Raw genomic sequence first — 23,203 nt, 5'->3', positions numbered from 1 at the left:
GTGCTCTTGGCTCTGGAATTCTGGGTTGTTGGCTTCTCTGAAAAATCAGTAACCTCTCCTTATGCTCCGTGGAACTTCGAGCTCTTCTTCCTATATTGTTGTGAGGGATCGTTCTGACCCAGACAATATCACTGAACGCCACTTTATAGTTGCAGCTAGGAACCTTTTTCGCATCCTGCGGTGCAGGAGCCATGGATGGAGTAGAACATTTGCCATTGGGCAGGACAGGTGTTCTCCTGGAGTCTTGCTCCTGAATCTGAGGGATGCAAATCGGCTCCTTACAAGCACTTTGTTCCTTCAGAATGGTTTTGTTCTCAGGAGTTTTCTGATTGTTTCACCAGGTTCAGACATTGCCAACTTGCTCAGGACAAGACTTAAGGCCAAATACTCTAGTATTGTCAGTAGTGTCATCACCGCAACAAAAACTGCGTCACGGAAGAGCCAAAGAGGAAGATTGATGGAAGCTTGATAGGTGCTTCTCCTGAGATCCACGGGTAGTGGGTCATCCTATAATAAAGATAAAAAAACATAATAAAGTCCTGCATATTTATACCCAATCCAGTCAAACAGAGAGCCCGTGTTATTATACAGTGATGGATACATTATCAAGCAACTTTCAGAAATATCCCATTGAGAAGATCAGGAAGAAGTTTGGGATTCACCTCCAGGGTCCATGGAATATTATTTACAGTTGGACTTTCATATGACGGACGGTCACGTGTCCAGTATGAGAAGTCCTGCAAGAGGCGATATTCTCATTAGCTGATCCTTGTGACCTCCATATTGATGAGAACATACTCGCCCTCAGTGTACTGTAATGTGGGGGGTAGAGCAACGTAAAGCACAGAAATGATAGGATGATACTCATCATCTCCAGAGGTCTCTCAGCACCAAGGTATGGTCAATGAGATACAAGCTGCAGATGGGCCGAGGCTTCTAATATACCCAGGGGTGACATCACAAAGCCCTCTGTGACATCATTGCACAGTTCTATCCATCATGTCACTGATACTTTGGACCTAACTAAATGTCTAAAAGAGAACCCTTCCACATGATTTCCAATCACGGAGCAGCTTCAGTTTTTCAAGAAAAGTTTAAAAAATATAATCTGTGCTGTGATTGGTCACAATGGCACATGAAGCAGAACGTCTTTAGATCTTTTAAAGGGAAAGTGTCAGCAATTTTTTTACAATTGTAAAATTGTAAAGTATTCATATTTATATATAAATACACATATATATTTAAAAAGGTTTCAATGGTATAAAATCTGAAAAAAATATTTTAACTGTTTTGATGTTTTCATCTTGTAGACACTAGGGGGAGCAGCTGCTGACATTTCCATGAAAACAGAATACAGCTAGCTCGCATTACGACTGCAGTAAAAGTGGGCGGGATCTGCTCACATGGGTGTGATGTCACTCCTCCCCTTCTGGGCGTTTGCAAAAAGGTAAATGAGACTGTAGTTTAGGATCACAGTGCGGAGCGATCACTGGTGACTGCAAAGTGATATATAAGGGACAACACCAAAGTCATTAATCACTACAAGGACAAGGCAGGAATGTGGGAGTCAGAGGGGTCACCCCACACTTATATCCCCTCTGACTGTCACTTCCTAAGCTCCTTTCCCTGCCATAACCTCTTATTCCCGCAGGTAAATTCTTACAGGACCCCCCTCCCCATCCCCTTCCCCTGCCGCAGCTGATTCTAAACGCCCTCCATATGTAATAATAGACAGGTACTCACCGGCAGCCTATGGTAATTCACAGGGTAGAACAGGGTACAGCACAGAAACAATATGGCGATCCTCATTGTCTCCAGGGGGTATCTCAGCACCAAGATATGGTCAATGAGATATGAGCTCCAGGTGGATGGAGCCCCCTTATATACCCCAAGGGTGACATCACAACGCCCTCTGTGACATCATCACCCACAACATTCCGTCACATGACATCACCCAGCACCAGCATCATGTGACCCAGTGTAAATAGAAACGGTCCCTGTTGCCTATAGCAACTATTCAAAACTAAGTTTAAACTTTTCCAACAGCTAAAGGCGGCTCTGTGATGGCAGTTTCTTCTTGTGGACGGTTGTGATAAATCTGCAGAACATCTACATAACGCGACATGTAGAAAATCCTGTCTTTTCCCCTCTGTTCTTCCTCTGGTGCTACAGAGACGGATAGAAGGAGCTTTTCCAGACCTTACAGTGCACAATATGGGACAAATCACTGATATCCCAGATCTCCTCAGTACAAGCATACCGCCAACCTATGAGGACTAGAAAGAGGGCAAAACCATGCGTCACGCGTAGTCTGACCACGCCCCTATCCGCACCCCAAGCCACGCCCTTTTTATACCTTGGCAGGAGGAGATGTCTGTACAAAGCGCAAGTTATCAAAAGGCTGAAGGAACACTTTATCAACATGAATGAAGGTTTTGAAGGGCATCCACTGTCCCGGCACTACCGGAAGTTCCACAACCAATCTTATAAGGACACTAAGTTTTGTGGGATCCGATTAGTCCCCAGAAAATGGAGGGGAGGTGATTACCTGAGATTAATGTAGCGGATGGAATCCAAATGGTTCTTCACATTAAATAGCTTGGCTCTGAAGGGCCTTAATCACGAGAGTCAGCTGTATGCCTTCAACTCGCAGCGGTATATACTCTATGTATTTTTTATCCCAGTACCAATTGAACATTTACATTGCACTTTTATGAACCTCCTTATATTTTATCAATATAATATGTCTTTTGGATATATTCCTTTGAATCCACCTATTTTATATTTGTATTTGTTTCTATATATTGATACCCCTATTGGAGATACTATATTATGTTTTTATTTTTCTCCTTCATTTTTTCCTTTTTATCTCTTGATGGTACTAAGTGCCGAATTTATACTATCCTGGTAATATACACTGATTAACAGACTGTTTTTTATAGCCATCAGAAATATAAGTATATAATTTTTATTCATTTTTAACTAATTGTGAAAGTTTGAACAAAGTCTTTTTTATTATTATTTTTTTCACACACAGTCTATTCTTATTGGAATTCTATCTTAGTTCTATTGCACCTCCATATGTCCTTTTGCACCGTCTTGATAGAATTGGATCTTCCTCCATTTCTTTGGTTGTATTATCTTTGTGGGGGGCTTTTGGACTTTATTAGGTTACCAGTTTGACTACCAGCGAGAAGCTGACGAAGAGGAACTGTGAGTCCTCGAAACGCGTAGTTTTTTTTGGCCTATACAGGACATCGAAGGAGAAGAGGAGAGTCAATGCACAGGGATAAGTCCTCCTGATATCCAGAAGATATATATAACCATATCATATTACTGATACAAAATATAAATGCACAGAGTCAATAATATCACTTAAAAACACCAAACCCCATCCTTACTTTGCAAGATACCTATTCCAAAGGTGTATCTAGGTTTTCTGGCACCTGGTGCAGCAGGGGCTGGCTGGCACATTTTAGCCTGGGGGGCAAGCACACAGCAGTGGCCCATGAGTAGCGGCCCATCCTTAACATGTTTATTACCAGATGCATCATAAGCCTATATTCACACGACCGTATTGTCTAAGTGTTGCCCGTGAAAAAAGCTGACAGCACTTGGACCAGTTCAGATGAGTGTTTGTAGTGGTCAGACATAGTACATATTATTCTTATGTATTACTATTTTTAAAGCAGATATACCTTTTTAGAGATGTAGTACCAGGGGCGGACCTACCGCCCGTGCAGCCGGTTCATTGAACGGGGACCCCCGAGGGAGAGGGGGCCCCTCCAGCCTCCAGCAGGGCCGCCATCATGGCATGACTGCCCTGACTCCAGCATGGGGCCCAGCCGGTCGGGGCCCCCTCGGAGCCCCCTCTTGTGCATCTCCTCATGGGCCCCCCCCCCACAGGACCCCCCGCCGTCACATGACCGGAGATGTGCCTGCGCTCAGCATGGGCCCCATGCTGAGCGCAGGGACATCTCCGGTCATGTGACGGCGCCGGCACAATACTTACCCCTCCCCGTGCCTCCGCAGCGTCTGCTGCGTCCTCTGACTGTGACGTCTCAGGTCAGAGGACGCGGTGACGTCTTTACACTGCGCGCTCTCTTCTGAGCTGTCACATCACAGAGCGGGAAGACGAGCGCAACGCTGGAGTCCGGATCAGCAGCAGGTAAGAAGTGAGGTGAGTATTTGATTTTTTTTTTTTTTATGTATGGGGGCATGGGGCATTTAATGGTGGGGGGACAGTGGGTGTGACATCCTGCATGGGGCATTATATGGGGGAGGTGGTGTGACATCCTGCATGGGGCATTATATAGGGGGGGGGATTGGCATCCTGAATGGGGCATTATATGGGGGAGGGGGGAATTGACATCCTGCATGGGGGTAGGGGGGGATGTGACATCCTGCATGGGGCATTATAAGAGGGGAAGGGGGAAGTGACATCTTGCATGGGGCATTATAAGAGGGGAAGGGGGGAAGTGACATCCTGCATGGGGCATTATAAGAGGGGAAGGGGGGAAGTGACATCCTGCATGGGGCATTAAAAGAGGGGAAGGGGGGAAGTGACATCCTGCATGGGGCATTATAAGAGGGTAAGGGGAGAAGTGACATCCTGCATGGGGCATTATAAGGGAGGGGGACGTGACATTCTGCATGGGGCATTATAAGTGAGGTGGTGTGACATCCTGCATGGGACATTATAAGAGGGGGAGGGGGGAATTGACATCCTGCATGGGGCATTATATAGAGGGTGGGTGTCCTCCTGCATGGGGCATTATAAGGGAGGGGGTGGTCTGACATGCTGCATGGGGCATTGAAAAGGGGGGAAGTGACATCCTGCAAGGGGCATTATATGGGGGGAAGAGGTGACATCCTGCATGGGGCATTTTATGGGGGGTAGATGTGACATCCTGCATAGCGCATTAAAAGACGGGTGTCATCCTGCATGGGGCATTATAAGGGGGGAACAGTCTACATGGAGCGTTACATGGGGGCCAATATTCTGTATGGAGAGTTATATGGGGACCAGTATCCTGTATGGATGCTGTATGGCGCATTATATGGGGACCAGTATCCTGTATGAAGCATTATAAGGGGGTCAGTATCCTGTATGGAGCATTATATGGTGCTCATATTACTGCATGGAGGACTATACAGTCCGGTCTGCACTGTGCACTGTGAGGATTCTCCAGTTTCTGAGCTATTGTAGAATTTACAATAGATATCGCTTGTGTAATGGGGCATTACAAGGGGGGAACAGCCTGCATGGAGCGTTATATGGGGGCCAATATTCTGTATGGAGAGTTTTATGGGGACCAGTATCCTGTATGGAGCATTATATGGGGACCAGTATACTGTATGGAACATTATAAGGGGGTCAGTATCCTGTATGGAGCATTATATGGTGCCCATATTACTGTATGGAGGACTATACTGTCCAGTCTGCACTGTGCGATGTGAGGATTCGCCGGTTTCTGAGCTATTGTAGAATTTACTATAGATATCGCTTGTGTAATGGGGCATTATAAGGGGGGAACAGCCTGCATGGAGCGTTATATGGGGGCCAATATTCTGTATGGAGCGTTATATGGGGGTCAGTATTCTGTATGGAGCGATATATGGGGGACAGTATTCGGTAGGGAGCGTTATATGGGGGCCAGTATTCTGTATGCAGTGTTATATGGGGACCAGTATCCTCTATGGAGTGTTATATGGAGACCAGTATCCTGTATGGAGCATTATATGGGGACCAGTATCCTGTATGGAGCATTATAAGGGGGTCAGTATCCTGTATGGAGCATGATATGGTGCCCATAATACTGTATGGAGGACTATACTGTCCGGTCTGCACTGTGCGTTGTGAGGATTCGCCGGTTTCTGAGCTATTGTAGAATTTACAATAGATATCGCTCATGTAATGTAGTAAGTGAAATCCTTGGCCTTGTACTATATATATATATTTCTCTGCGGTATCTGTGCATCATGAATCATGGTATGTGTTAAAGGGGCCCACTGAAACTCTGTCGCCCAGGGCCCACAAAAACCTGGAGCCGGCCCTGGGGCTAAGTATAACAAGTTGTATTTTTTTTACATACAATTAATTAACTTGGAGTGGGGGGAATCAGAGATGCACGGGGGGATGAGAGATGCACGGGGGGGGGGGGCCCTTCATGCCCCCTATGAAGGGCGGGGGGGGGCCCAAAAAAACCTCTTGCACAGGGGCCCACTACAGTCTGTGTCCGCCCCTGTGTAGTACGCTGTGTTTTTCTACACTCCTAAAATAACATATCAGCAGAGTAAAGGTGGTCACACATAAGCCCAGGTCTGCTAGATAGATACCTATGAATTATTATTTTGTATATGTTTTCAAACATACTTGATCAATGAAATCATCATTGTAAACTTCAACTCCACATAATAGTATATGATGTAGCAGTCACTAATTATGTTGAGTGCTTCATCTGATGTCCGTGCACATAGTATACATAGTATACCACATACAGTACAATATATATAGGAGAATATACAGTATGACTGGTATATAGAGACGAGCAATTTGTAGAACCGTGGTCCAGTGGTCAGATGAATATTCTGTGGCTGCTGAACAGGAGCCACCACATAGTCTCCTTTTTACAGCCCCACATAGCCTTCCATATACTGTACAGTGTGAGCCCCACATAGCCTCCTATATACAATGTGAGCCCTCACACAACCTCCTATATGAGTATGAACCCTCACATAGCCTCCTATATACAGTATCAGTCCCCACACAGCCTCCTGCATATAGTGTGAGGACCCACACAGCCTCCTGCATACAGTGTGAGGACCCACTGTGTGAGTACAGCGTGAGGACTGGTCGTCGGATATGTTGCACGCTTATTGAGATGTGTTATTGACAGCTCTATCATTTTTCTTGCCACTGTCTTGTTAAATATACAGGTTGGATACATTTGGTGCTCATGCCATATAAATTCCTGTTTATAACGAGTACATATTTATGATAGGTAGCTTTGTTTTACTACCATTGGCAGGCATTAACTGGATTTTAGGTCCTAGTGACGTTTTATATCTTTTTTACCTACGTATTCATTAAAGGTTATGTTTTAACCTCTTTCACTACTTTAATTGCTTCATATTACCTTTATTGAGTGGTGACCTGTATGATAGTGTGTGAACACCAGCTCCAGGCGTACCTGAAGAGGGGCAGGGAAAAAGTAAAGGGGGCAGTGGGAAGGGGGTTTATCCAAGGAGGGGTGAGGTCAGCAGAGTATGAGAGACAGACTCATCCTAAACCAGGGGTCTCAAACACGCGGGCCGCATGTGGCCCTTCAGACTGGTTCATGCGGCCTGTGTGCACCATAGACCCCGATCGCGTCCCGGTCCAGGAGCTGCCGACAGCTGCACTTTAGTTCAGTGTATTGCTGCGCAGAGACCGGCTCTCTGCATGATACAATACCAATGCCAGCCACCGGCCTATCAGAGGCCAGCAGCGGACATCCGCGTCCCAGCGCAGCGGTGCATGACATCACTAACATGTGTAGATGTCAGCTGCTGGCCTCTGATAGGCCGGTGGCTGGCATTGGTCTCTGCGCAGCAATACACTGAACTAAAGCGCAGCTGCCGGAAGCTTCTGGACCAGGCCGCGATCGTCAAGGGGTCTATGGTGCCTGCGCCCGCATATGCAGAAAGGACACCGAGGGAACGGAGGACAGGTGAGAAGAGACTTTTTTTTTTCTTATATATGTATGTGAAGAATGGAACAGCGGACATTCCTACAAAATAGGGACCTGAATGGGGACATTCCTACAATATGGGAACCTGGATAGGAACATTCCTACAATGTGGGGACCTGGATAGGAACATTCCTACAATGTGGGACCTGAATGGAGACATTCCTACAATATGGGGACCTGGATAGGAACATTCCTACAATGTGGGACCTGGATGGGGTCATTCCTACAATGTGGGACCTGAATGGGGACATTCCTACAATGTGGGACCTGAATGGGGACATTCCTGCAATATGGGGACCTGGATGGAGACATATCTACAATGTGGGGACCTGGATAGGGACATTCCTACAATGTGGGGACCTGGATGGGGACATATCTACAATATAAGGAACTGGATTGGGACATATCTACAATGTGGGGACCTGGATAGGAAATTCCTACAATGTGGGGACCTGAATAGGAATATTTCTACAATGTGGGGACCTGGATAGGAACATTTCTACAATGTGGGGACCTGGATGGGAGACATTCCTACAAGATGAGGACATTATAACAAGATGGGGACCTAGATGGGGGACATTACGACAAGATGGGGACCTGGATGGGGGACATTACGACAAGTTGGGGACCTGAATGGGGGACATTACGACAAGATGGGGACCTGTATGGGGCATTACTACAAGATGAGGACCAGGATGGTGCATTACTATAAGTTGAGGACCAGGATGGGGCATTACTACAAGATGAGGACCAGGATGGGTCATTACTAAAAGATGAGGACCAGGATGAGACATTACTACAAGATGAGGACCAGGATGAGGCATTAGACGAGGCATTACTACAAGATGAGGACCAGGATGAGTCATTAACCCCTTTACAACCCAAGGTGGTTTGCACATTAATGACCAGGCCAATTTTTACAATTCTGACCACTGTCATTTTATGAGGTAATTACTCTGGAACGCTTCAACGGATCTCCCTGATTCTGAGAATGTTTTTTCATGACATATTGTACTTCATGATTGTGGTAAAATTTCTTCGATATCACTTGCGTTTATTTGCGAAAAAAATGGAAATTTGGCAAAATTTTGAAAATTTAGCAATTTTCAAAATTTGAATTTTTTTGCCCTTAAATCAGAGAGATGTGTCACACAAAATAGTTAATAAATAACATTTCCCACATGTCTACTTTACATCAGCATAATTTTGGAACCAAAATTTTTTTTTACTGGGGAGCTATAAGGGTTAAAAGTTGACCAGCGATTTCTCCTTTTTCCAACAAAATTTAGAAAACAATTTTTTAGGGACCACATCATATTTAAAGTCACTTTGAGGGGTCTTTATGACAGAAAATGCCCAAAAGTGACACCATTCTAAAAACTGCACCCCTCAAGGTGCTCAAAACCACATTCAAGAACTTTATTAACCCTTCAGGTGCTTCACAGGAATTTTTGGAATGTGGAAGAGAAAAATTAACATTTAACTTTTTTCACAAAAATGTTACTTTAGACCCAATTTTTTTTATTTTCGCAGGGGTAACAGGAAAAAATAGACCCCAAAATTTGTTGATCAATTTCTCCTGACTAAGCAGATACCCCATATGTGGGGGAAAACCACTGTTTGGGTGCACGGCAGGGTACGGAAGGGAAGGAGCGCCATTTGACTTTTTAAATGTAAAATTTGCTTCAATAATTAGCGGACGCCATATTGCATTTGGGGAGCCCCTGATGTGCCTAAAAAGTGGAAACCCCCCACAAGTGACCCCATTTTGGAAACTAGACCCCTCAGGGAACTTATCTAGATGTGTGGTGAGCACCTTGAACCCCCAGGTGCTTCACAGAAGTTTATAACATTGAGCCGTAAAAATAAAATTTTCACATTTTTCCCACAAAAATGTTTTTCATCCCCCACTTTTGTATTTTCATAAGGGTAGCAGGAGAAATTTAACCATGCAGTTTGTTGCTCAATTTCTTCTGAGCAAGCAGATACCCCATATGTGGGGGAAAACCACTGTTTGGGCGCACAGCAGGGTTCGGAAGGGAAGGAGCGCCATTTGACTTTTTAAATGTAAAATTTGCTTGAATAATTAGCGGACGCCATATTGCATTTGGGGAGCCCCTGATGTGCCTAAACAGTGAAAAAACCCCACATGTGACCCCATTTTGGAAACTATACCCCTCAGGGAACTTATCTAGATGTGTGGTGAGCACCTTGAACCCCCAGGTGCTTCACAGAAGTTTATAACATTGAGCCGTAAAAATAAAATGTTCACATTTTTCCCACAAAAATGTTTTTCAGCCCCCACTTTTTCATTTTCATAAGGGTAACAGAAGAAATTGCACTATGCAGTTTGTTGTTCAATTTCTCCTGAGCTAGCAGATACCCAATATGTGGGGGAAAACCACTGTTTGGGAGCGTGGCAGGGTTCGGAAGGGAAGGAGCGCCATTTGACTTTTTGATTGTAAAATTTGCTTGAATAATTAGCGGATGTGCCCCTGATGTGCCTAAACAGTAGAAACCCCCCACAAGTGACACCATTTTGGAAACTAGACCCCTCAGGGAACTTACCTAGATGTGTGGTGAGCACCTTTAACCCCCAAGTCCTTTACAGAAGTTTATAACATGGAGCCGTGAATATAAAAAAATCTAACTTTTTCCACAACAATGATGTTTTAGCCCCATTTTTTTTATTTTCACAAGGGTAAGAGGAGAAAATGGATCCCAAAAACTTTTGTGCAATTTCTCCTGAGTACGCCAATACCCCATATGTCAGGAAAATACAGTGTTTGGGCGCACGGCAGAGTTCAGAAGGGAAGGAGCACTGTGTGACTTTTTGAACGCAAAACTGTCTGGAATCGATAGCGGACGCCATGTCGTGTTTGAAGAGCCCCTGATGTGCCTAAATAGTTGAAACCCCCCCACAAGTGACCCCTTTTTGGAAACTACACCCCTCAAGGATTTTATCAAGGGGTATAGTGAACATTTTGAACCCAGAGGTACGACACAAAATTTGATGACATTAGGTCATCATATTGAATAAGTTGTCATTAGTCTTGAGCGCAAGTGCTCGCTACTTGAGTTTGCATCGGGTACTCAGGTATGCACCATGTATCACAGGTGCTCAAGTGAAATGCTCGAGTCCCCTCCCGCATGTTTCACGGTTATTAGACACCCCCAAAAAAACATGCGGGGATTGCTCGAGCATGGCAGGCAATCCCCGCGAGGTTATTTTGGCCGCGAAGCATATGGGGCCGAGACTCGAGCACCCGCGATACTCAATGCATACCCGAGTACCCGATGCAAACTCAAGTAGCGAGCACTTGTGTTAAACACTAGTTGCCATATCGTCATTTTTTTATAAAAAAAAAACAACCCTTACCCCCAACCCTAACCCTACCCTAGCCCAACCCTGACCCCAACCCTAACATTAGCACAACCCTAACCCCAACCCCAGTCCTAGTGTTTATTTTTTACGCCGTTCCTCGTGTGGTATAAGTGATTAGACGACCTTATTCTTCGGGTCGGTGCGACTACAGAGATACCAGAATGATATCGGGTTTTTATGATTGACAGCTGTCACACACTAAAAGACACATATTTTGTAAAATCTAGTTTTTACATTGCCATATTTTGAGAGCTATAATTTTTCCTTATTTTGGCCGACAGAGTCATATGATGGATTTTTTTTTGCGGGACAAGTTGACGTTTTTATTGGTGCCATTTTCAGGCACGTGACATATTTTGATCACTTTCTATTCCAGCTTTTGGGAGGCATAATAAACAAAAACCTACAATTCAGGAATTGTTTTTTTTTTTTTTTATTCTACTCCGCGTGTGGTAAAATTGATAAGGTAGCTTTATTCTTTGGGTCAGTACGTTTACAGCGGTACCACATTTATATCTTTTTTCTATGTTTTGGCGCTTTTACACAATAAAAGACATTTTATAGAAAAAAATATTTTTTTGCATCGCTTTATTCTGAGAGCTATAACTTTTTGAATTTTCGGATTATGGAGCTGTATGGCAGCTTGTTTTTTGCGGGACAAGATTACGTTTTCAGCGGTACCATTTTTATTTATATTCAGCTTTTTGATCGCGTGCTATTCCATTTTTTGTTTGGTGGTATGATGATAAAGCATTGTTTTTCGCTTCGTTTTTTTTTTTTTTTTTACCGTGTTTAATGAAGGGGTTAACTAGTGGGACAGTTTTATAGGTCAGGTCGTTCCGGACGCGGCGATACCAAATATGTGTACTTTTATTGTTTGTTTGTTTTTTTCATAATAACATTTATTGATGGGTACATTATATTTTTATTTTTGGTGGATTATTTTTTTTATTTTTTTTTAAATATTTTTACAATTTTTTTAATTTTTTTTCCACTTTCTGAGAGGTTTTACACCTTTTTACTTTGTCCCACTCTGGGACTTTCACTTTTTTTATTCTGATCGCCTGCATAGCATAGGGATGGAGCGCTGCACAGTGAGAAGATTGTTCGGTCATGCACTGCGGTCATGACTTCGATCGCAGCATTGCGGGGGTTAATGTTCCGGGAGCAGTGCGGGACCGCTCCCTGCACATAGTACCGGGTGTCAGCTGTGACAATCAGCTGACACCCGGCGGCGATCGAGCCCGCACAGCCTGTGTGCGCGCACGATCGCCATGACGTACTAATACGGGTCAGGCTCTTAAAGCACAGGGCACAGACGCGTATTAGTACGTCATGGGCTGTAAAGGGGTTAATACAAGATGAGGACAAATTCAAAAGGTGTATAGAAAAAAAAATGATATCACTAAAAATGTCATTTTGTCATGCAAAGAATGCGGACCATCTACCCAGCCGAGTTTGAGACCCTTGCTTTATAAAGTATCTTTGCTTAACAAACAGTTGTTTCTGAGAAGCTAATGATAGCAAATGATCAGGCAATATTTTCTGTGCATTTTCCCATTTCATTCTACTTGTGCCTCCTTTTCGCAAACATTCTGTTGCAATTTTTGGGTTAACTCCTTTATTTTGGATTTTATCTTATTGATCTCCCCTAAGCATATTCCCCGTACATATGCTTTCATAGCATCCCATATAAATCTCGTAGATGACGACCCATCATTAAAACGAAAATATTCTAAGATTCTAGAGCTAAGAGTAGGACCAATTAGTTGAAGCCAAAAAGGATTGATGTGCCATGTATATTCCCCAGGAGACCTCACAGCACCCATCTGCAGTTGTACCTGTATAGGCGAGTGGTCAGAGACACTCCTTGGCAGATACCTCACCGATTTAATATAGGGTATGATTGATTCAAAGCCAATAGCTTGGTCTATTCTTGACAAAGAATGATGGGAGGCAAAGTAACAGGAATATTGTCTGACATCAGGGTGCCGTATTCTCCATAGGTCCACTATGCCTACCTCCTCTTGCAGATAATGTAGAGATGTATATTGTGCATTTTGAAAAATATTTCCAGTATGGAATTTATCCCAGAAAGGGTGGAGGTAGGTGGTAAAATCCCCTCCCCCTGCGAGGTTGGGATTTAGGAGGATGTTAGTTTTAGATCAGTTGCAGAACGGAGGGCACGGGAGGGGTGATAGACAGAAATGAGGGATGAGATATAGGGTGGTGCAGAACTGTGGAGGGCTTTATGGGTGAGAGAGATGAGTTTGTATTGTATTCTGTGGTGAATGGGTAACCAGTGCAATGACTGGCACTGGTTAGAGGCGTTGGTGAAGCGGCCTGATAGAAATACGACCCTGGCTGCTGCATTCAGAATGGATTGGAGAGGAGAGAGTTTGTTTAGAGGGAGACCGATTAGAAGAGGGTTGCAGTAGTCCAGACGAGAGTGAATAAGAGCGACAGTAAGAGTTTTTTCAGTATCAAAGGTGAGAAAATGTGGGGTTCTGGAGATGTTTTTAAGGTGCAGGTGACATGAGTGAGTGAGTGATTGTAGCCCAGTCAAGAGAGATTGTAAAAGAACTTCTACATGATGTTTCAAGGATGGAAAGAGACTGCCATCTACTGGCCAGACGCAGTCAAGCGGAACCAAGATATGCAAGGGAAGTTGCAGGGAGAGCAAGTTCAGATGCTGGACCTGATCAGGTGACTTCCAGGAAGGAGTTCGGAAAATAAGAGGCCAGCGCGCCAAACCTGAGGGGTCTTTGGCGCCAAGCAGCAGAAAGGAGCAGATGTGTTCCCTGTGTCCTGAGAAACCCCGCGAGACAGGCCTAAGCTAGAGGCCTGTGAGGTGCCACAGCCGGGCACCGGTAAAAGAGCTCCGGATATCTCGCGGATGTTACCTGAGTGCTGTGCCTGCTGAGGAGACTAGGAACCTAATTGCGGTGCTGAGTGAGTTCGCAGAACCCGACGTCGTCTGCCGACAGACGAGGCCTGGACCCCCCTATCCAAGGCTCGAGAGACTGCCTCCAACAGCCAAGCAGAGAGGAGTTGAGAGACGGTTGCCCCAGGAAAGTCACGCCAGCGGAAGCGGAGGAGCTGCATACGTGAACAGGGCCGTCACTTCCACTGTTCACCCACAGTACCGGGGACAATTGGGTTTAGATAATCAGGTTGGGAGGTTAACGGTTGGGACTAAAGGAGCACAACGTGATCTAATTGAATTTATGCGGAAGAGACTCACGGCCTAGCGTGAATAACCGATGACCCCCGCTAGGGCCAAATGTACAGTTAAAGAACTTACGTGGTGTCTCCCATGACTGAGGGCATCACCCTACTTAAGAGACTTCGCCTTACTTAAGAGACTTCACCTTACTTAAGAGACTTCACCCTACTAAAGAGACTGCACCTTACTTAAGAGACTTCACCTTACTTTGAGAGGCTTCACCTTACTTTGAGAGACTGCGTCTTATTTTGAGAGATTTTGCCTTTTGCTGATATATTGAATTACTGTTCATTACCCTTGTTACTAATCCCTTGTTCAGAATACCTGTTGCATAAAATTGTTTATTTTCATCTCAGACTGTTCTTGCCTTGTGTCTCTGTGCGTTGCATTCCCGCACCTGCATTACATGATTGTATATGGGGGATAAAGGAAAGTTGTGTGTCAAATATGACTCCATGACATCGAGCTTGCTGCTTGGGGGTTATGGTGGCGCAACCCAAGAAAATTGAAAAGTCAGGTATAGGTAGGTTAGTAGAGAGAGAAAAAACAAGGAGTTCAGTTTTGGAGAGATTCAGTTTCAGATAGAGGGAAGACATGATGTTAGAGACAGCAGACAGACAATCACTGGTATTTTGTATTAGAGTGGGGGTGATGTCAGGTGAAGAGGTGTATAGTTGGGTGTCATCAGCATTGAGATGGTACTGGAAATCAAATCTGCTGATGGTTTGTCCAATAGGAGCAGTGTACAAGGAGAAGAAAAGGGACCTAGGACTGATCCTTGTGGAACCCCGATAGTAAGTGGAAGATTAGAGGAAGAAGAGCCGGCAAAAGATACCGTGAAGGAGCTGTCAGAGGTAGGAGAAGAACCAGGAGGGAGCGGTGTCCTTGAGGCCTATACAGCGGAGCATAGTGAGGAAGAGCTGATGATCTACAGTGTCAAAAGCGGCAGAGAGATCCAGGAGAAACAGCAGGGAGTAGTGACCATTAGATTTAGCTGTTAGTAGATCATTAGGGACTTTAGTGAGGGCAGTTTCAGTAGAGTGTGAGGAGCAGAAACCGGATTGTAAAGGGTCGAGAAGAGAGTTATCTGAGAGATAGCGGATTAGGCGGGAATGGACCAGGCGTTCCTGGAGTTTAGAGATGAAGGGAAGATTAGAGACCGGTCTGTAGTTAGCAGTGCAGTTCTGGTCCAGGGATGGCTTTTTCAGTAAAAGGGTTATGATGGCATGTTTAAGTGAGGAGGGAAAGATACCTGGAGAAAGAGAGAGGTCAAATATTTTAGTTAGGTGGGTAGTGATGTCAAGGTAAAATATATATATTATAGAAAATCAATTAGTTTATTTTAATAGATTACCTAATCAGTGTGAATTAATATAGAGATGATGGAATAATCTATGTGTATGTATGTATGCAAATGTGTATATGCACATTGATTATGTTAATAGTTAATGATATATAACAGTTTCTGTTCTCAGGCTATGTGCCCACGATGCAGAAATGCTCCGGATTTTTCCTGAGCGTTTCTGCATCTCCCTGGCAGAAAAAATGTATGTGGATTGTACATGCGGATTTTACATGCGGATTGTACATGCGGATTTTACATGTGGATTGTACATGCGGATTTTACATGCGTTTTTCCTGCCAAGGACAAGCGGATGTGAAGCGTTCTTCACATGCATTTCCGCATGCGCATTGAAAAGCGCTTTCCAAGCGATTTTAACATCACTTGGAAAGTGCTTGACAACTTGGTCACACTATATAAATCCATGCAAACGGCATGGATTTATATAGTGTGTCCGAAAGAATGTTAAAAAATAAAAATAAATGTCATACTTACCTTCTGATGGCCCCCGGTGTCTTTATCCGATGCGTCTCAGCTTGCCGGCCGCTCGCGGTACACTGAAGGACCTGCCGTCACATGACTAAATGACGTCAGCGCAGGTCCTTGAGTCCACCGCGAGCTGCCGGCAAGCCAAGACAAGCACACCGGGGGCCATCAGAAGGTAAGTATAATAATTATTTATTTTTTTATTCTTTTTTTACAGGTACTATGGTACCTGGGTCCGGAGGAGAGTCTCGTCTTCTCCAGACCCGGGTACCATCCGCACATTGAAACGCATGGAATGCACATGTACAGATCCAGTGATGCGGATTCCATGCGTTCCAATGCAAGTCAATGGCGGCGAAAACGCAGCGCTTCCGCAAAATAATTGATCGTGCTGCGTTTTTTTCCGCAATGATAAGACGCAGCGGAAATTTCTGCAGCATGTGCATAGCACATGCGGATTATCATTGGGGAACATGACAGGCCTTCTACCATGCGTTTTTAAGCGTTTCTGCAGCGGAATTGCCGCTGCGGAAACGCTTAAGAAACGCATCGTGGGCACACAGCCTTATTGTAGACATGAACAACTAAATGATTTCCTGGGAATGACGCATGTATGTGCATGGCTGATAACAGAGAGATTCATGTCGAGTTGGCAAAGATGGCGCTGAGAGACGACTTCACCCCTCCCATCAGAATTCCTAAGGTGTTACTGAGGCCAGGAGATACATGGATGAGCAAATTGCAGTGTGCCAAGTTATCAGAAGGAGCAATGAATTTTACTAATCCCACCTAGAAGTAGAATACTATATAACCCCATGTCTACATAATAAAGTATGTCATTTTGCGTGGTTTAGTCTCTGAGTGAAGTTTTTCAACCATATTAGCAAATTTGGCTGATTTGCATTCACTCGGACATCTTTAATTAGGAGGAGAGCAGTTACCTAGTGTATCTTAAATTGGTGAAACCTCCACAGTGACAGCTGGGGAAAGGAACTGAATGAGCTGTGAGGGAATAGGGTCACTGTTGCAGGTTGTAGGGCGGGAAGAAGTGAGGAGTCTGGTCACTTCTTCTTCTGTGACCAGCTCGAAGATGGAAAGTGAACTTGAGGTGCGGGAGGGAAGGGAATCCAGACTCTGAGGGGATTGTGTAAAAATGTCTTGACAGATATGATTGATTTTTTGCAGGAAATAAGTGGCCAGATCGTCAGCGCTTAGGTTTGTGACGGGGTCTGTATTTTAGAGCTCAGGAGGGAGTGGAAGGTTTCAAAGAGTCGTTTAGGATTGTTGGCTAGAGATGTGATGAGAGTGGTAAAGTAGACTTGTTTAGCCGGATGGAGAGCAGAATTATAAGTTTTGAGCATGAACTTATAGTGGATGAAGAGAAACCAAAAACAAGAAAAATACACCAAATAATTGAAAGTAAATGTATAGTGGATGAAGTTTTCCGTCAAAAGAGATTTTCTCCACAGATGCTCCACTCACAAAATAAGAATACTTTGTATGTACAATAAGGCAGGTACAAAACTCATCATAGCTCAACATTTCCCGCTCATAATAGAATAACGGAATAGATTCAGGGATAGGCATTTTTTCATAATGGTATATGAAAAGTGCTTGGAGAAAACCGCCTCAAGGAGAAGTCTCTCATCCAGCTCCATTTCGCAGAGATCTCTTTCTGGCATCCATTCATGATAAAGCATCTGGAAGGGAGTCAAACATATGAACTCCACCCTGAGCCGAGCAGGGTAGATTATAGAATAGGAAATCTGCTTTTCACAGAGCCTCCTTTTTCTATCCCAGAACTTGACCCTCTTCTTCTGAACTTCTGTTGAAAAGTCAGGATAAATAGATATTTTCCTTCCATCAAGGTAAGTGAAGAGTGGTCCCTGGCCTTTCGTAGGATAAGGTCTCTGACGCGCCCCCTGGGCCTGTGCTGTGCTGCTGTGCAGGGGGAATACCCGGAGCCGGATCGCTGGGGGTTGTAGTTCTCCGTGGCGGTGACCCGGTCCGTGCTCAGGGTGGTCAATCCAGTGGCAGTCTATTTGTATGGTAATAAGTGTCCGACTACGCCACCCGTGGATTGCGGTCAGTGGGGACCGCCGCTGCGCTGCAGACCGCTGAGGCTGATGTTGTTTGCGCAGCTGAGTATGGGATGACTCCCCACGGGAGAAGTATTGCCTCAGGGCAGCTAAGGTGGAAGATGATGGGAGTGATGGTGTGAGGGTCCCAGTACTAATGGTGCTGGTGCGGCAAGGAATCACAGAGACGTGTGGTGCAGTTCAGGGTCTTTACTGATGGTACAAGGCAGACCCTCCCGGGAGTACTGGCTAGTATAAGGGGCCTGGTCAGTCTGCGAGCAAGCAGGAGTTCCCCTGGCCAGGTGGAGTTGTAGGCCTCCCCGTTTATCTGCACTCTTCCTGGCTACCTTGCTGTCAGCGGTTACAAGTAGCCCATGTCCCTGAGTATACCGTGTGGTGCTCACCCGTATGGCTGGTGACTTGGGGCCTTCTGTTAGCCTCCACTCCTGGATGGCGGCGCTGGTCCCTTCTTTGTGACTGAGCCTCCGGGCTTCTATGGCCAGAGGACCTGGAATCCCCTGCCGGCTGGTTTCTGCTGCTGGGTATAGATCAGTCCCCACAGCCTCGGACTCCTGTGTCCGGCTTTAGTATCTTCGTCCAGGGCGAACTCTGCTCAGCTCCAGCCCCTGGACTTCTGCTACTGCTCCTACAGAGCTCCTGTTCTTGCTTTCCCTGTGTCTGGAACTGAACTCCAGGCTCGGACTACTCTAATTCCGCCCCAGACCCAGTTTATAAGGGCAGATTCCTCCCCTCCCAGGTCTGGGCGGACCGTGTTGCATGCTTAGGGATCCTGACCAGAGAAACCTCCCACTTGCTCTCAGACATAATATCTCTATTACTGTGGCAACCAGACCCCTGGGGTGTCACATTCCCCCCTAGTAAATTTTAGTACTCCGGGACTAAACACATTTTTAAAGAAACATAAATACAAGGTATAACAATAACAAGACAACATATTAACAAGAAACTTTAGTCTGTAGAGGTCACGGCGTTTCCGTGACCGGGTGTCCATATCACCCAACAAGGCGAAGTCTTGGCACAGAATAGGGGACCTGTCCAAAGCAAACCCCTTGCGTTGTCCTTGGGCGTGGCTGCAAGGGTAGACTAACTACTTTGGGCCGCAAGGAGGCCACGCCAGACAGGTTTTCTCTTCCGCGGCCGTCTTCACAAGAGGCACCAAGGTGCAACTATCTACAAAACTGTTCCGGTTATCCAGCGTCCATAACCTGTTAGTCCAAATAAATCTGCAGGGTAACTGAGAAACATAATTAGTAACAGGCAACAAACATAAACCATAAACATTTTTCAATAAACAGTCAACTTTACAGTTCATTGGTTTAGATTCTCCAGCGAGCGGGCATCTGACCTCTAGTGACTCTAGTGGACCTACGGAGCTCACTAACTGGTTCTGCACTAGTTTGTAGGAGGTGTTATGGGTAAGTTGGGCAGCTTTCTGCGCACTCTTTGGCTCACTAGGGGCACAGCAGGCTCACTACTAGCAGAGGGTTGATCCTCCTGTACTGCTGGTGTGGACTCTTCTGCCTCTTGGGCCGGCTGCTCTTCCAGCTCTACCGGTTCCTCTGTAGGCACTTGCGGGGCTGGCTGGAGAAAGGTGAGGACGGGTACCACGACAGCGCCGTTTACTTGTGTCCAAGACCGGGGGAAGTCTCCGAGTACGGTACTGATCATTTCTTCCCTTTCCTCTGCGGGTCGAGGGTTTTCTTGATCTTCTTCAGGGCTTTGCAGCTGCTCGGGACACTTCTTCAGGTGGTCTCTGGAGACAATGGCTGTGGTTTCTCCTCCATCCTTACTGATTACGCAGATTTTTGGGTTCTCATGGCTTGATGGCAGTACGGTGTACGGGTCCTTCTCCCACTGGTCGTCCAACTTGTGGAGCCGCCTCTTCCTCTTCAAGACCTGCTCTCCAGGTACCAGGGGAACAGCGGGAGCATACTGGTTATAAGCCTTCTCTTGCCTTTCTCTAGCTTGAGACAGACTTCGCTCGACGCTCTCCTGTACTTTCCGATACTGCTGCTGCCGTTCTGTATCCCAGTCTGCCTCTGGCGAGGTGTCCTCAGGCGTCAGGACTCCCATATCCAGGTCAACAGGCAGCTTACCAGGTCTTGCTCTCATTAGGTAAGCCGGGGTACAGTTGGTGGAACCTACAGGGATGTGGTTATACAGGTCCACCAGATCGGGCAGTTTCTCAGGCCACAGACTGCGTTCTTCCAGGGGCAATGTTTTTAGCAGATCTATCACCACCTGGTTCATCTTCTCGCAGAGTCCATTGGTTTGAGGGTGATAGGGCGTTGTTCTTATCTTCTTGCAGCCATACAGGTTGCAGAACTCCTGGAAGACCTCCGATTCGAAGGCTGGTCCTTGGTCTGTCAACACTTGGTCTGGGTACCCGTGTGGACGGCAGAAGTGCTGCTGGAAGGCTCTAGCTGCTGTTTGAGCCGTTAAGTCCTTGACCGGGACCACCACCAGGAACCGGGAGTAATGATCTACGATTGTGAGGGCGTAGACATACCCAGATCTGCTTGGAGCCAGTTTCACATGGTCCAGGGCTACCAGTTCCAGTGGCTGTCTGGTGATGATGGGCTGCAAGGGAGTCTTCTGGCTGGCACGGTCCTTTCTTCTCAGGTGGCACGGGCCACAGTCTCTGCACCACCTCTCGATGGCTCCTCTCATGCCTACCCAGTAGAACCGTTCACGCAACAAAAACTCCAGCTTCTTCCATCCGAAATGCCCTGCTCCGTTGTGGTATGCCTCCAGAACCAGAGCCGCGTCTCGTCTTGGGACCACTACCTGCCAGGTCAACTCATGTGTTCGAGAGTTAACCATTCTCCGGCACAGCTTCTCCCTGTAGAGGAACAGCTTACTTTTCTCCTTCCACAGTTGCTTGGTCTCCTCCGGAGCATCTGGGTCAAGACGGGCATCGGCCTGGGTCAGCATTTCCTTCACCAAATGGACTGCGGGATCACTGTCTTGCGTCTCCGCCCAGTTGTAGTGGGGCAAGGGATTGAATGTCACGGAGCGCCTGTCCTTCACACGGTGGGAATACAGGGTAATCCCATGACGGTGGAACGCAGGGAGCTCAACTTCTTCCAGATCTTCTGGATCTTCCCCTACGTCCGGTAAGTTCGGCATTCTAGACAGGGCATCCGCGTTGGCATTTGAGCGTCCTGCCCGGTATTTGATGGTGAATTCAAAGTTGGACAGGCGGGCCATCCATCTCTGTTCCAGGGCACCGAGCCTAGCAGTGTCCAGGTGTGTCAACGGGTTGTTATCCGTGTACACGGTGAATTTGGAGGAGGCAAGGTAATGCTTGAAACGTTCGGTCACTGCCCACACTACTGCCAGGAACTCCAGCTTGAATGAGCTATAATTCTCAGGGTTCCTCTCCGTGGGCCGTAGCTTTCGGCTGGCGTAAGCGATTACCCGTTCTTTCCCTTGCTGGATCTGGGACAGTACGGCTCCTAGCCCGATGTTGCTTGCGTCCGTGTGGAGGATAAAGGGCTGGCTGTAGTCTGTATATGCCAGGATTTCATCCCCCGTGAGGGCCATCTTCAGCTGGCAGAAGGACTCCTCTTCCAGCTTTTCCCACCTGAAGGGCGGCTTCTGGTTTTTGGCTTTCCGAGATTGACCTATCAGGAGGTCCTGCATAGGGGCTGCCATTTTGGTGAAACCGGGAATGAATCTTCGGTAGTAGCCTACCAACCCGAGGAACTGCCGCACTTCCTTTATGCTGGAGGGTCTTGGCCAGTCCTTAATTACGGTGATCTTATCAGGGTCGGGAGCCACTCCGTCAGCACTCACCACGTGTCCCAGGTACTGCACCTTTGATTTCAGGAGGTGACACTTGGAGGGTTTCACCTTTAGGCCGTAGTTTGCCAGGGCTTCAAACACTTCTGCCAGGTGTTTCAGGTGGTCCTCGTAGGTCTTGGAATAGACGATGACATCGTCCAGGTATAACAGGACCGTCTCGAAGTTCCGGTGTCCCAGACAGCATTCCATCAACCGTTGGAAGGTTCCTGGTGCGTTGCAGAGCCCGAACGGCATACAGTTAAATTCGCTGAGACCCATCGGGGTGGTGAATGCGGTCTTCTCCCGGTCCGCCTCTGCTACAGGAACCTGCCAGTACCCGCTAGTGAGATCCAAAGTAGAGAAGAAGTTAGCAGATTTTAATGCAGCTAAGGACTCTTCTATCCTTGGTAACGGGTACGCATCTTTGTGTGTGATACGGTTGACCTTCCTCTAGTCTACACACATTCTCATGGTGTTGTCTTTCTTTTTCACTAAGACTAGTGGAGCTGCCCAGGGGCTACAGCTGTCCCTGATTACCCCAGCCTCCTTCATGTCTCTAAGCATCCCCTTGGCGTGTTGGTAGTGTGCCGGGGGTACGGGTCGGTATCTCTCCTTTATGGGAGGATGGTCTCCCGTGGGGATGTGGTGTTCTACCCCCTTTACTCGCCCGAAGTCTAGCGGGTGTTTACTAAACACTCTCTCGTACTCTCGAACCACCCGATAGACTCCCTGTTTCTGGTGTGAGGGAGTGGAGTCAGTACCCAAATGCAGTTGCTGACACCAGTCCTCCATTGGTTTCTTAGAGCCGTTACCTTCCTCTGGTTGAGATGGAGGCAAGGGTTCCACGGCCTGTACAGAATTCTGGTTTATGGTGAACAATTTGGCTAGCGTGGCATACCGGGGCAGGTATACTTCTCTCTCCCCGATATTTATGATGCGAACAGGCACCCTCCCAAGGCGTACATCGACCACCCCCCGTGCTGTCAAAATGGTGGGCCTACTGTCTGAGTAGACGGGTTCTACCATTGCTTGGTAGTCTCTACCTCTTAGACCAATAGCTGCCCGGCACCAAATCATCATCTCACTTTTTGGGGGCATGGCAATAGGGAACGGGTCACACATTCTCACGCTACCTATCTCACCACC

Source organism: Phyllobates terribilis, unplaced genomic scaffold, assembly GCF_046119375.1.
Source record: "Phyllobates terribilis strain yellow unplaced genomic scaffold, ASM4611937v1 Scaffold_265__1_contigs__length_2625494, whole genome shotgun sequence".
Taxonomy (NCBI): domain Eukaryota; kingdom Metazoa; phylum Chordata; class Amphibia; order Anura; family Dendrobatidae; genus Phyllobates; species Phyllobates terribilis.
This window is presented reverse-complemented; position numbering follows the sequence as displayed.